The sequence below is a fragment of the Megalobrama amblycephala genome, linkage group LG22 (assembly GCF_018812025.1).
Source record: "Megalobrama amblycephala isolate DHTTF-2021 linkage group LG22, ASM1881202v1, whole genome shotgun sequence".
In the NCBI taxonomy this organism is placed as follows: Eukaryota; Metazoa; Chordata; class Actinopteri; order Cypriniformes; family Xenocyprididae; genus Megalobrama; species Megalobrama amblycephala.
Window position 1 is genome coordinate 20788744 of NC_063065.1, and position 13711 is coordinate 20802454.

At 37.0% G+C, this 13711-nt stretch overlaps 1 protein-coding gene across 1 annotated transcript in view; it reads left to right on the plus strand.

Annotated features, from left to right (window-relative positions):
- trpa1b (transient receptor potential cation channel, subfamily A, member 1b) overlaps positions 1–13711 on the plus strand; it is a 241149-nt gene that overhangs the window by 147166 nt on the left and 80272 nt on the right. Inside the window, 1 exon segment of the mRNA XM_048175085.1 lies at positions 1237–1339. The gene's annotated coding sequence lies outside the window, so the exon portion shown is untranslated.

Here is a 13711-nt window from a genome sequence, read left to right on the forward strand (position 1 = left end):
ATAGAACAAGGAAGTCATCAGCCCGTTTTTATGACAGTGGAAACAGCGGTATACAGATAAGTAAATTATGTGAAAAATACTGTGTTTTTTTACACGCGAAACATGAACACATGTTATATTGCACACTATAAACACAAAGCTTCAAAAAAACACAAAAAACGGGACCTTTAATATTATAAAGCGATGAGAATATTTTTTGTGCGCCAAAAAAAACAAAATAATGACTTTTCAACAATAGTGACAGCTGATTTCAAAACACGAATCTTTACGCAACTTTTGTTTCAAATCAGTGGTTCGGATCGCATAAACGAAGCCTCGTTTTCGGAAATCACGTGACTTTTGCACTCCTAAACACTGATTCGAAACAAAAGATTCGTAAAGCTTTAAAGCAGTGTTTTGAAATCGCCCATCACTAGATATTCTTGAAAAGTCCTTATTTTTAAAAAAAAAAACTTTTAGTGCACAAAAAGTATTCTTGTCGCTTTATAATATTAATATTGAATCACTGTAGTCACATGAACTGATTTAAATATGTTTTTAGTACATTAATGGATCTTGAGAGAAGAAATGTCATGGCTATGCAGGCCTCACTGAGCCATCGGATTTCATCAAAAATATCTTAATTTGTGTTCTGGAGATGAATGAAGGTCTTATGGGTGTGGAACGACATGGGGGTGAGTAATAAATGACATTATTTTCATTTTTGGATGAACTAACCCTTTAAGACAGATAATAATGAATAAAATTATACTGTTAATCACCAGTAAAGGTGACTTGAAACCTCAATGTCGTAAAGAAGGCTTGAGTGGAAACCAACAGTGTCAGCTGTACTGGAGCCAGTGTCAACAAGATCTTCTATATATTGACTTTTTTATGACTGGCAGCAGTCAATACGTTATACAGTATATGTGACTTGGCACTAAGCCGTACATGTACTGCATTACTAGCAAATATTTTACAGGGTATAAGAATCCATAAAATTCCTCAGCACTTTGCTGTGCAGTGACAGCAGTGGGTCCTTGTTTTTATTACATTGGCCTGGGGAGCCATGTGTACGGTATGAAGTGTGATTTAAAATGTATAACACTACGTGAGGATATGTAGTCACAGCAATTATTAGATATGAAGCAGCTGTATTGAGTTTCAGTCAGTGTTGAATGACCTGCCTGGGTCTGTGCTATTAAAGTTCCCTCCATAACAGTAATTAAGCCTGCATCTGCTTTGTCTTTCAAACAGGGCCATGTGAAAAAAGATGAAAGGAAGCAAGTTTGGAGACCGTCCATCTATACGCATGAGATGTCACAGGACTACAGGAGACACAATGGTTGAGGAACAAATGGTGCGTGCTATAAATATATTCAATGCGTATTAAAGGGACCGTGGTTTGATTTCAATAGATCTGTGATCCGTGAATGATACTTGAAAAGGAATAAAGGGTGACATTTATGTATACATTCATACTAAATGTTTTCTGTCACTTGAAATTTTCCTCTGACCACGGCATTTTTGTGAAGCCAAACAGTGCGGTGTGTGTGATTGATGTTCTAGCCTCAAATGATGGGTGATCAATACATCTCCATTGATTTTTCTGACTCCTGTGCATAGTCTGCTATGAGCCATAATGTGAGGGTGAAGGACAAGTTGGAAAAAATAGATGAAATAGTGACAAAGGAATAGACACAATTTAATAAGGAGTCGTAATCTACTGCCACTGCAGTTCAATAGAAATATGCTAGTTGGCCATCTACTTCAGTGCACCCTAGTAAGTAAACATCTTGTTGCTATGCCTGTCCAGCTTAACCACAGAATAGGACCAGTTCACACAGGTTTCTGTCTAGTTTGCATTTCTCATCATTACAAAACATCCTATTGGCTTACGAATTAAAGGTGCCCAAGAACGTTCTTTCACAAGATGTAATATAAGTCTAAGGTGTCTCCTGAATGTGTCTGTGAAGTTTCAGCTCAAAATACCCCATAGATTTTTTAAATGAAATTTTTTAACTGCCTATTTTGGGGCATCATTAACAATGCACTGATTTACACTCGGCACCGCCCCCTTAAATCACGTGCTCCCTGCCACACCAGCTGTTGACTATATTACAGCGCATTTACAAAGTTCACACAGCTAATATAACCCTCAAATGGATCTTTACAAGATGTTCGTCATGCATGCTGCATGCATGCTTCGAATTATGTGAGTAAAGTATTTATTTGGATGTTAAAGTTTTATTCTGAGTGAATTTGAGGCTGTCCTCCGTGGCTAACGGCTAATGCTACACTGTTGGAGAGATTTATAAAGAATGAAGTTGTGTTTATGCATTATACAGACTGCAAGTGTTTAAAAAATGAAAATAGCGACGGCTCTTGTCTCCGTGAATACAGTAAGAAACGATGGTAACTTTAACCTCATTTAACAGTACATTAGCAACATGCTAACGAAACTTTTAGAAAGACAATTTACAAATATCAGTAAAAATATCATGCTATCATGGATCATGTCAGTTATTATTGCTCCATCTGCCATTTTTCGCTGTTGTTCTTGCTTACCTAGTCTGATGATTCGGCTGTGTGCAGCTCCAGACGTTAACTGGCTGCCCTTGTCTAATGCCTTTTATAATGGTTGGGAACATCATGGGCTGGCATTATGCAAATATTGGGGCGTACACCCCGACTGTTACGTAACAGTTGGTGTTATGTTGAGATTCGCCTGTTCTTTGGAGGTCGTTTAAACAAATGAGATTTATATAAGAAGGAGGAAACAATGGGGTTTGAGATTCACTGTATGTCTTTTCCATGTACTGAACTCTTGTTATTTAACTATGCCGAGGTAAATTCAATTTTTGAATCAAGGGCACCTTTAAACATTATTATATATACAGTACTTTATATACTGTACAAGTATATAAATGTCATTATAATTATTTAAAATATATAATGATTTAACATTTCTCATGATGAACTGAATATTTTTTATTATATTTATATTTAATTATTATATAATATGTTTATTTATAAATTATTTATAAAAAATATGGAGATATATAAAAAGCCATCTACATCAGTGTTACATAACTAGTAAACATCTTTCTGCTGTGCCCATCAAGCCACTGAATGAGACCAGTTTCATGGATTTCTGTGTATGTATACGTAGTTTGCATTTCTCATCAATAATAATAAAAACAATCCTTTTGATTTTAAAGGCACAATATGTAATTTTTCACCACTAGAGGTCGCTTATTCAAAACAAAGGTGTAGCTTGATGACGCCGTGAATGAGCGTGTGAATCATGGGCGTTGTTGTCTTCAGCTTCAGAGCCGATGGAAAGGAATCTGATGGGCAGAAATCATGTTCATGGATGAGCTAATGTATTAAAGTTTGGTCCGACTTTATATTAAGTGACCTTAACTACTATGTACTTACATCACAAAATAAGTACAATGTACTTATTGGGTTCATATTGAATTGCAAAACACTTTTGCTGCTATTGAGGTGGGATAGGGGTAAGGTTAGGGAAAGCTTTGGTGGTATGGGTAGGTTTAAGGGTGGGGGTAAGGTGTAAGGGATGGGTCAACAGTGTAATTATAAATGTAATTACAGAAATGAATTACAGATGTAATTACATGCAGGTGTTTTTAAAATATAAGTACAATGTAAAAACATGTATGTACAAAATAAGTGCATTGTAACAAATGATTAATTTAATTGTAAGTACATAGTAGTTAAGGCCACTTAATATAAAGTGGGTCCTAAAGTTTTACTAACGGTACAGTGGGATGAAACAGGACGGGCCGAGAGCTGTGGGAGCGACACCTGCAATGCACACCGATCTTGAGTTCAACTTTTATATGCTTATGCTGCAGTCGGCCGCTTACGCACTTTTCGTTGCATATGTGGGGTAACGCAGCGTCTTTTTACATGGTTAAAACAATCATACTAAATATATTTGAGTGTGTTGAAAGTTATGGTATAACGTTACTGGGACCGTGGTTTGATTTCAATAGATCTGTGATCCGTGAATGATACTTGAAAAGGAATAAAGGGTGACATTTATGTATACATTCATACTAAATGTTTTCTGTCACTTGAAATTTTCCTCTGACCACGGCATTTTTGTGAAGCCAAACAGTGCGGTGTGTGTGATTGATGTTCTAGCCTCAAATGATGGGTGATCAATACATCTCCATTGATTTTTCTGACCCCCCCCCCCCCCCCCCAAATATGCTGTTTATATATAATCATAGCACCTACTTGAAATTTTGTTTAGACATTTTTGGAGATGTGAGCTTCAGGCCATCAGAGCTCATGTACCCTCTGAGAACAGCTTTATCTTGGACAGTCCTTCGGGAATTTGCTGTTGGCTTTTATGTAGATAGTGGTAAAACATGAGATATAATTTGTTTTAGGTATATCAAACAGAGTCTTTGGTCATATTAATCTATTAGTTGTTCTAGAGCAAATCGATCCTGTACTAACTAGAGCACTACTTTTGACTGAATTGTTTGCTTGTGTTTATTTCCTATTGTACAAACTTCTTATACTTTTATAGTGGCTATTATTGTTAAATAACATTTTTTTTTAATAAAACTAATTTGCCATATTTGGTATTTAGAAAGGGTCTGTTAGTTACTGTATTGTGATTTCGACTTCAGTGAAAGTTACATTATTACACCATTAGATGGTGACAAAGACTGTTTTTATGAGTGAGTCAGTAGCAAAGACTTTTATATTGAAAGAGACTGAAATAAGGTTTTAAACAAAAACATTGTTTTTACTTTGAGCAACACCTTATAAGACGCAACCGACAAATGCATTGACAAGCGCTGTCATAGGAAATCCCCTTAACTGTTAAAAGGATAAGACAAAGATATCGCTTTCCTCAGTGGACATTTAAATGTTTTTTTTTTTTTTTTTATCATGAATATCAGATGCAGGTAATACAGCTCAATTAGTCGATCTCATCTCTCTCTCATAATACTTGTATTTCCACAGCATGAAATTAAGATCTTATGGATTTATGACTGAACCGCTTGTTTTAAAAACTTCCCAGTCTATTGACATTTATTACGACATCCGCTTCAAACATTACAATGCTCATGATAACTTTTGTTAACTCTACAATAAGTAAATCCACTTTACCAACTAATTACTTTTCGACAGCGATGCCATAGAAATATACAGAGCTACCCCAAAAACGGTGAAAAGATAAAATTCTAAAGATGGCTGCACACTTGTTTCTCTGGCGCATAAGGTCTATAGAGCCATATTGCACTCCTGCTCGTGTGATATTGCATATATACAGTATATATATATGATGGACTGTGATATTTTTTTCCCACTATATTTTATTGATATTTTTATTGATATTTATTTAAAATAATTAATTAGAATTGTTTATGATGTTATTCCATCTGAAAAGTCATGCAGTTCAGTGTGTATATAGTAGTGTGTGTTGACATCAGTATTACCAGTGTAAATAAGGCTGAATTTCTGCTGTCTAGAGGCACTCTGGGCCCCATGTGAATGATGATTAAATGATACTGAGCTTCTGCATCTTCAATCATAAACTTTACATTGTGTCAAAGCATTCCATGTTACCAAGACTACAAAACATTTTGGGAATGTAATGCATGTTTAATACTCAGTATCATGTGGGCATGTGTGTGTAGGCAGTTGCCATAGAAACACCAATCCTAGCATCATGCACAAGTAACATTTTGGCACAGCAAAAGGGTTATGCCTCAGAGCTAGAATTGCATGATGCTATCAATATATCTGATTGATTTTGTACATAAAGCAAACATGAGGGCCTTGTACATAAAAGTGTATGTACAAGTGCTCGCAAAAAAGAAAATATGCAAGCGTATGCAGCCCATGCATGTGTCATGTATGCATGCCAGTGTTGGTATGTGCATGCTTGTGTGTTCGTGGGTGGGTGTTTATAGTGGGAGTGTTTATGGTGGGATTTAAGAAATAGTTTCAGCTTAACAGGTAGTTGCCCACACCGGTACGCAGTTGTTCCTTCCCATTTGTTGTAAAGTCCTTCTGACCCCTCCAAATATACACAGAGCCGGATGCTCTGTTTCTATGAAACCAAAAATAAACAGCATAACATATACACAGAAAGACTAATGGTTCCATATAGACACGGTTGAAGCATTTCAGTGCTGCTAGCTTGTGAGTTTGCAAGACAATTGGTGCTAGTGAGCTGCTCTGTTTATTTACTCAGTGTACATGTGTATGTGCATGGTATTAAGTTATCAGATAGCTGAGAGTGGGAGGAGGTGGACGGCTATAATTTAAGTGAACGTCTGCAGGAAGGAGAGGCGAGAGGGACCGCTCAGTTAAATTATAATAATAAGCTCCCAATCGATGCAGGACCCTTGCTAAAAATAGAAGCAGCTCCGGTGTGTCCATAAAAGAAGTGGGATAATATAGAGTCAATGATGTACACACAATGGAACCTGTGTAAACACTCATTTATTCTTAGATGTCACACAAGTGACAATAAAAATAAGAAAAAAATACGCCCTATTGGAAACTACACATAATGGCTGTGGTAGGAAATTCTGTCACAGTTTTTTTGGTGTCAACTAAACAGCCTTCTGTCAGATGACATTACAAATTAAGTGAGAGACCTGGAGTGATGTACTTTTCAGTTCTAATGATTAATGGATTTCTGTAGCGTGAGGCGAAGAAAACGCATTAACGAAGCAGCCCTTGGACTAGCAGCCATGGTCAGGCCAGGATGAGGGGGAGATGCTTGATGTCAACAGGAAAAAAAGCAATGGCACTCATCCATTTGTTTGCTGGGGTATTTTTAGGCTCTGAAGCAACACTCAAGAAAGCCACTGCGGTGAAAGATATTATCTTACGGAGAAATCTCAGTTCTGGATAACAGAACTGAAACACCTTCCCTGTTTGAACATGTCTTTAGCTGTTTTTCCATTGCATATTTGCAATGTCATAGCCAGTCCCTCAGTTAAATATTTCTTCTTACTTTAAGAGGCATCATTATTTATTTATTTAATGCTCTCCAAATTTTCATTTTGGTGCACTAACACCAGGAAAAAAATCACATTAGTATGAGGTTCTAGAGATATGACGGTAAAGGAAAATAACTTTTAAACTAAAGTCATATACAGTATGGATGTTTCATCATCTACAGGCAGTATATATGCTGTTTAGTAGAAATCTGTGATGGTGACAGTTATGGTAACCAGTGATGGGAATAATGGCATTATTAATAAACAGCGTTACTAACAGCGTTACTTTTTTTTCAGTAATAAGTAATCAAACAAATTACTTTTTCTACCGTTACAACGCCTTTACTGTTACTGGCAAAAAAAAAAAAAAAAAAGCTGCATTACTATAATTGAGCTCACTGAAGCGGTTTTCATCTTAGTAGGCTCTCTCTCAGCCATAGGACCTGCAAAGTTTTTTTTTTTCTGTGGTGTGTGTTGGGGTTAGTCATACACAAATATAATTTTAAACTGATAATAATGTACGATGCTCTATGTGTGTGTCTGTGCGAGCGAGCGCGAGCTCAAACACGAAAATATGTGAAATAAGTTTTTTTCTAGTCGACTAGTAGTTGTTCATTTAAGCCATTAGTTGACTAATCACATTTATATTGATTTAATTTCTTAAATACTGGAGAGAATAAACCATAATAACGCTGAGTTTCGGTTCATTTAGCCGGTTATGCGCTCCAGTTCACGCGCAAGTGATCGCGCCTGCGCCTCCATGTCATGATTATATTGTCTGCTATATTTGCTTCTTATTTATTAAATCCAAGCAATTGACCCTTCGCACAGACCCGCCCCCCTTAGTTACTGTTGCTTTGTCCAACAAGCCATGGTGCTGTCACGCCACATGCAGTGAAAAATACATCGCGGAGCAAAGAGGATACTGACAACACGTCGACAAGACAGAACAGGTTACTTATGATATCAAACAAAGTCCCAGCTTTCAAACTGTGTAGTTTTTTTTAAGAAATTTAAACAATAAAAAACGTTTTGTGGCTCTTTAATGTGTCGTGATAGATTTCTGTAGCGCCTCAGCTCAAGCTACTAGTGAACCGGTCCTCTTTTCCTACTAGTTTATTTATAGCATCAAATAAACATAAATGAACATGAGAAGGAATGTGGTTTCAAACGCGGAAAGACGTCAATACACACCATTTTTCAAGTTTAAGTCCACCGAGGTTAATCTTCTAACTCCTGACTGCTTTGTCGGACAAAATGGCGGATTCGGCGTTCTGATTGGTTAGATCGCTTGTCAATCAAACTCCCTGCGAAGGGTCAATTGGTTGATGAAACATTGATTAAAATTAAGATACAATGTTTACAAAATAAAATTCACTTTAAAGAAAGGCTTTCTAGGAAAAATAAAAGTTTTCCTCAAAAACCATAATTTCTTTTTGTCTGAAGAAAGAAAGACATAAACATCTTGAATGACATGGGGGTGAGTAAATTATCAGGAAATTTTAATTCTGAAGTAAACTAATCCTTTAAGCTTTTCACTGACACTATTGTTTGGTAACCAAGTACACTAATTTTACTAAACTTTATTATGGGCAAAATTGCTTGGTGTGGCAGAACTGAATACAACTGTGGGAGAGTTGTACTTTTGAAAAATGTATATAAATCGTTGTCTTACAATAAAAATTAAATGATTTATGTTTATTTTGCTATTTCTTTAGCTGATTAGTGATAAACATATAATAATTAATACATTTATGGTGGATTTTCAAGGTTTATATCTGAGAACGATGCATTTTATTGGCACCTGGCGGGTGTTAATTAATTTGGACCCTGTTTATGTGTATCTGCACAGACGTTATGAAACAGACAAAATCGATGGGCAATATGGGTCTGCTTTACATTATAATTACTGTAGCAACAAACTTATAGAGGTGATTTGTCAAACGCTGAATGAGACAGGTGCGCTCAAGCAGCATATTTACACACGTTTCATTTTGTAGTAACAAGGCCGCAGGTAGCGGCATCACTTGCTATCTTTCTCTCTTTCTCAAGAGTCCTCAACAATCACACACACACACACACACACAGGCAGAGAGAGGCCCACACACAGATAGACTCTCTCATGGATGTGCCCACACAAACTTTTTGTGAATACTACATCACTCCTGAAAAATGTGATCCACTGCATTTTACATGTGTTGAACTGTTATCTTCTCAGTCACACCTCAATGAATGACTTTACTTATTGTATAAACAGAAAGCACTATATATTTTTTTTTACATAAAATCAACATATTTCTTTATATAATAAAGAAATAGACTCCCCTAATTAGAGTTCAAAAAAGGCTGAGGGCTAAATATAAAAGAGGATGAAAACACACTGTAGCCCAAACATGAATTTTAATTATATAGCTAGTATCTGGACTTCAATATGAAGTGCTGAACACGTCAAACATTTTAGAGGTCATATTTAAACAAAAGACACAAAGCCATGTTTTCTAAGACTTTGTTACAAAAAACACACTTTTTTTATTTATTTTTTTAATGTAGATGAAATCCCATAAATCACACAATATAAAAAAATACTGTTCCTGCATAGGGGTAAAGTGTTTCTTGCCTCTTTGACTTGAGATAATAAAGCAAATGTATTACTTTTATCTTAAAATGTACAGCCACTTGCACAAGGGCATAGATAACTAGCTAGATAATAAATAACACTAATCTTGAGATTAAAAGAGTCAAATCTAATGAAGAAATAAAAGAGTATATTTTCATGAATGGTGTTCCAATCAGTACGCCAGGCTTAAAGTCACCACGAATGCACCATGCAATTCTTATTTTTTATGGTGTTTTGCAGTATTTATTGCAAATGATTTATCCATGCACATTATTATTATTATTATTATTTGAATTTATGTGCCCTAATAATCTTTAATAAAGATAACTCCCCCTCCCTCTTGCAGCGAAATCTCTTCTCTTCTCTGAAGATGTGTTTGTTGGCACAAGGGCGGGACAATCTGTCACTCAAAGCAATAGCAAACCACACCCAATTATCAATTCCCAATGGACAAAATCAAGTCCCGCCCTACCCGCCTTATTTTGTTTGTTTTGTTCAAGAAGTCATTTCACTTGGAAATACACTGACTGACATGTGAAGTGAACACTGATTATCTCTTCATCACAGCACCTGTTAGTGGGTGGGATTATATTAAGCAGCAAGTAAAGATTTTGTCCTCAAAGTTGAAGTGTTAGAAGCAGGAAAAAATGGGCAAGCATAAGAATTTGAGCGAGTTTGACAGGGGCCAAATTGTAATGACTAGACGACTGGGTCAGAGTTTCTCCAAAACTGCAGCTCTTGTGGGGTCTGCAGTGGTCAGCATCAATCAAAAGTGGTCCAAGGAAGGAACAGTGGTGAACCGGCGACAGGGTCATGGGTGGCAAAGTCTCATTGATGCATATGTTTGTTGCATATGGGGCTGCATATCTGCAGACCAGTCAGGGTGCAAATCCTGACCACTGTCCACCGCCGAACACGGGCACGTGAGCATCAGAACTGGACCACAGAGCAATGGTAGAAGGTGGCCTGGTCTGATAAAATAACATTTTCTTTTACATCGTGTGGATGGCCGAGTGCGTGTGCGTCGCTTACCTGTGGAACACATGGCACCAGGATGCACTATAGGAAGAAGGCAAGCCGGCAGAGGCAGTATGATGCTTTGGGCAATGTTCTGCTGGGAAACCTTGGGTCCTGCCATCCATGTGGATGTAAGCATTTCCCTTTCATGGAAAAGGTATTCCCTGGTGGCTGTGGGCTCTTTCAGCAGGATAATGCTCCTGCCACAGAGCAAAAATGGTTCAGGAATGGTTTGAGGAGCACAACAAGGAGTTTGAGGTGTTGACTTGGCCTCCAAATTCCCCAGATCTCAATCCAATCGAGCATCTGTTGGATGTGCTGGAAAAAAAAAGATCCAATCCATGGAGGCCCCACCTCGCAAAGAACCTAAAGGATCTGCTACTAACATCTTGGTTCAGGATACCACAGCACACCTTCAGGGGTCTAGTGGAGTCCATGCCTCGATGGGTCAGGGCTGTATTGACAACAAAAGGGGGACCAACACAATATTAGAAAGGTGGTCATAATGTTATGCCTGATCGGTGTACATCACAATAGAAAAGACTATCACAATTCCGTTTCATGATGACTTTAACATCTCGTGTCGATTCAAAAGTTTATGAGAGAAGAAGAAAAAGTTTGTTTATCCTATTAGTTTTCAGATGGTTATTTGGTTATTTACTTGCAGGTCATGATCACATGTTACTCTGAAAGCACAGTTATAGATGATAGCTTGTTTCTCTTGGGTCCCTGTGCTATGTATTATGCCATTTACTTTGCTCTTGTTTGAATGCTTGGATGAATTCAAGTTTATGTATTCATGTATTCCATCTCTGCTATGCTTCAGAAATATATCTGCACTCATCAAAACCTCAGACCATAAAAATTTTAACTTCCACTTGTAAACACAAATAATCAGGGTCAAGTTTCTTTGAAACTCACCTATCTGCTTAGGTCAGTCTTGGCTGGGCAACAAAACGTCAGCAATCTGGTTTCTGATGAACGAGGGCTCGTTATTTACGGTTTGCCAGTAGATCGGTGTCATATCGCAGCGATGAAGAACTTCTTGACATTCTGCCATCCCTCTGTGCCGCTTTGCTGGCAGTCTTCATTAGTACAGACAGCCAAGGCTGTGCCCCATGGTATCTGGGAAAAGGTCAGACAGAGAGTCTTATTTGTGCAATTACTGTGGTTGACAAAAGCTTTTTAGGCTACAAATGGATAGGAGAATAAGTGCATCTAATCTTATCTAATTTGGTAAAGTCCTCAAGTTTAATACAATTGTTTACTGATAAAATCATTGTGACTGAATCTGATAGTGATGAGGAGTGAAAATGGCTTTTGTAGGTCAGACAGTTCACCCTAAAGTGATATAGGACAATCAGTTTCTGGTTTCTAGCTCAAAATTAGCATTGCAGCATACCTAAGGCTTTTAATTGCTGCAAGTAAGAGGATATGTAAGGGATAATGTACAGGGATAATGACCCCCGTCTTGAATCACCCTGAAGGTATTTATGTTGTCATATTGACTGGTTGACTGTACATTATCCTGCTTAATACACAGCTAGTCACTAAATAAATAAATGCATTTACATGAGTGTTGCGGTCACCGTCATGTTCTGTTTGTTTTGGTTTGCATTTTGTCACGTGTCCCTTTGTTCTGTTTCCCGCCACATTCAGTCACCATGGACACTCATTGGACCACGCCCCTTGTTAACCTGTTAAGCTTGTTTGTGTCAGTGTATTTAAGTTCCTGTCTGTGTTCAGTTGTTTGTTGGGTCTCGTTTGTACTTGGATGTGTTGGTATATGCTCTGCTCTGGATTCTGTGTTTCTCCCTGTGGATTATTAAGTAAAGACTTATTATACGTTACTCTTCCTCGTTGTGTGTTTGCTCTACCAGCATCCGTAACAATCCGTAGAATTTTATCTGTATATTCCTTAAAGTTTAGAGCAAAATAGTCTGTTACAACCAGGGATGGATTATGACACTGTAATGTCCTCCATGGGCACGGACCTGTCTAAAGCTCCCCAACTCCAATATAGCATCGAGTGTTGAGTTTAATAAAATTTTGTGATTTTATTAGTTTGTTTTCTAATTTTGCCATTTAGGTTTAATTCATTTTTTTTTTTTTTTTCAGTTCTAGTTTGGTTTTTATTTATTTTCAGTTAATAATTTTAGTGCTTCAGCTTATTTCAATTTCAGTTTATTAGGGGTTTTCATAACCATTAACATTATAAACACAGATAAACATAGCTAAAAGCTATTTTAGTTCCCCTCACTACACAACAAATCCTTTAAATTTAGCAGAATTCAGAAAATAACAAGAACGAAAAACAAGTAGGCCTATAAACAAACCAAAACAAAATCATTTAAAGCAAAACCAAAACAGAAACCGACGTTGGGCTCACGTAGCATTCTGCACAAATCCAAATGTTTCTACATTCCTGATGTATTTGGATGCTAAACTATTATTTATTATGTAAACTAAGCTGTGTACTTATTTACGTAAAACGTCATCCTTCACATGCGTAAAAATCTGCTTGGCAAACATCACAGTGGTCATGTAACTTTTTATATGTTTGACTATTTTATTTTGATAATGAACAGATTGCATTGTCAAGTTAGCAATGCTAGAATAGATCCCACAGATTGCCTCGCGTGCACACACACACAATATACATCAATTGTGAATTAGCTGTTGTCATCGGAGCTCGTGCAACCACCCTGGAGAAACTGAGACTGTAATAAACCATCTGCAGATGAGTGCAGGATCTAAATGCAGTGTTTTGAAGGTTTATTTAACATAGAACTCAACAAAACAACCAACGTAAACACAACGAGAACTGGCAATGAACTAAAAGAAACACTGAGTTTAAATACACAGACCAAACTAAATAACCAAATGAGCAGCAGGTGGAAATGATGATCAAACAATGAATAACGAAATAACTAACTGAAAACACAGGAAACTGAATGGTCCCACTTTATATTAAAGAGTTAGTTCACCCAAAAATGAAAATTATGTCATTAATGACTCACCCTCATGTCGTTCCAAACCCGTAAGACCTCCGTTCATCTTCAGAACACAGTTTAAGATATTTTAGAATTAGTCC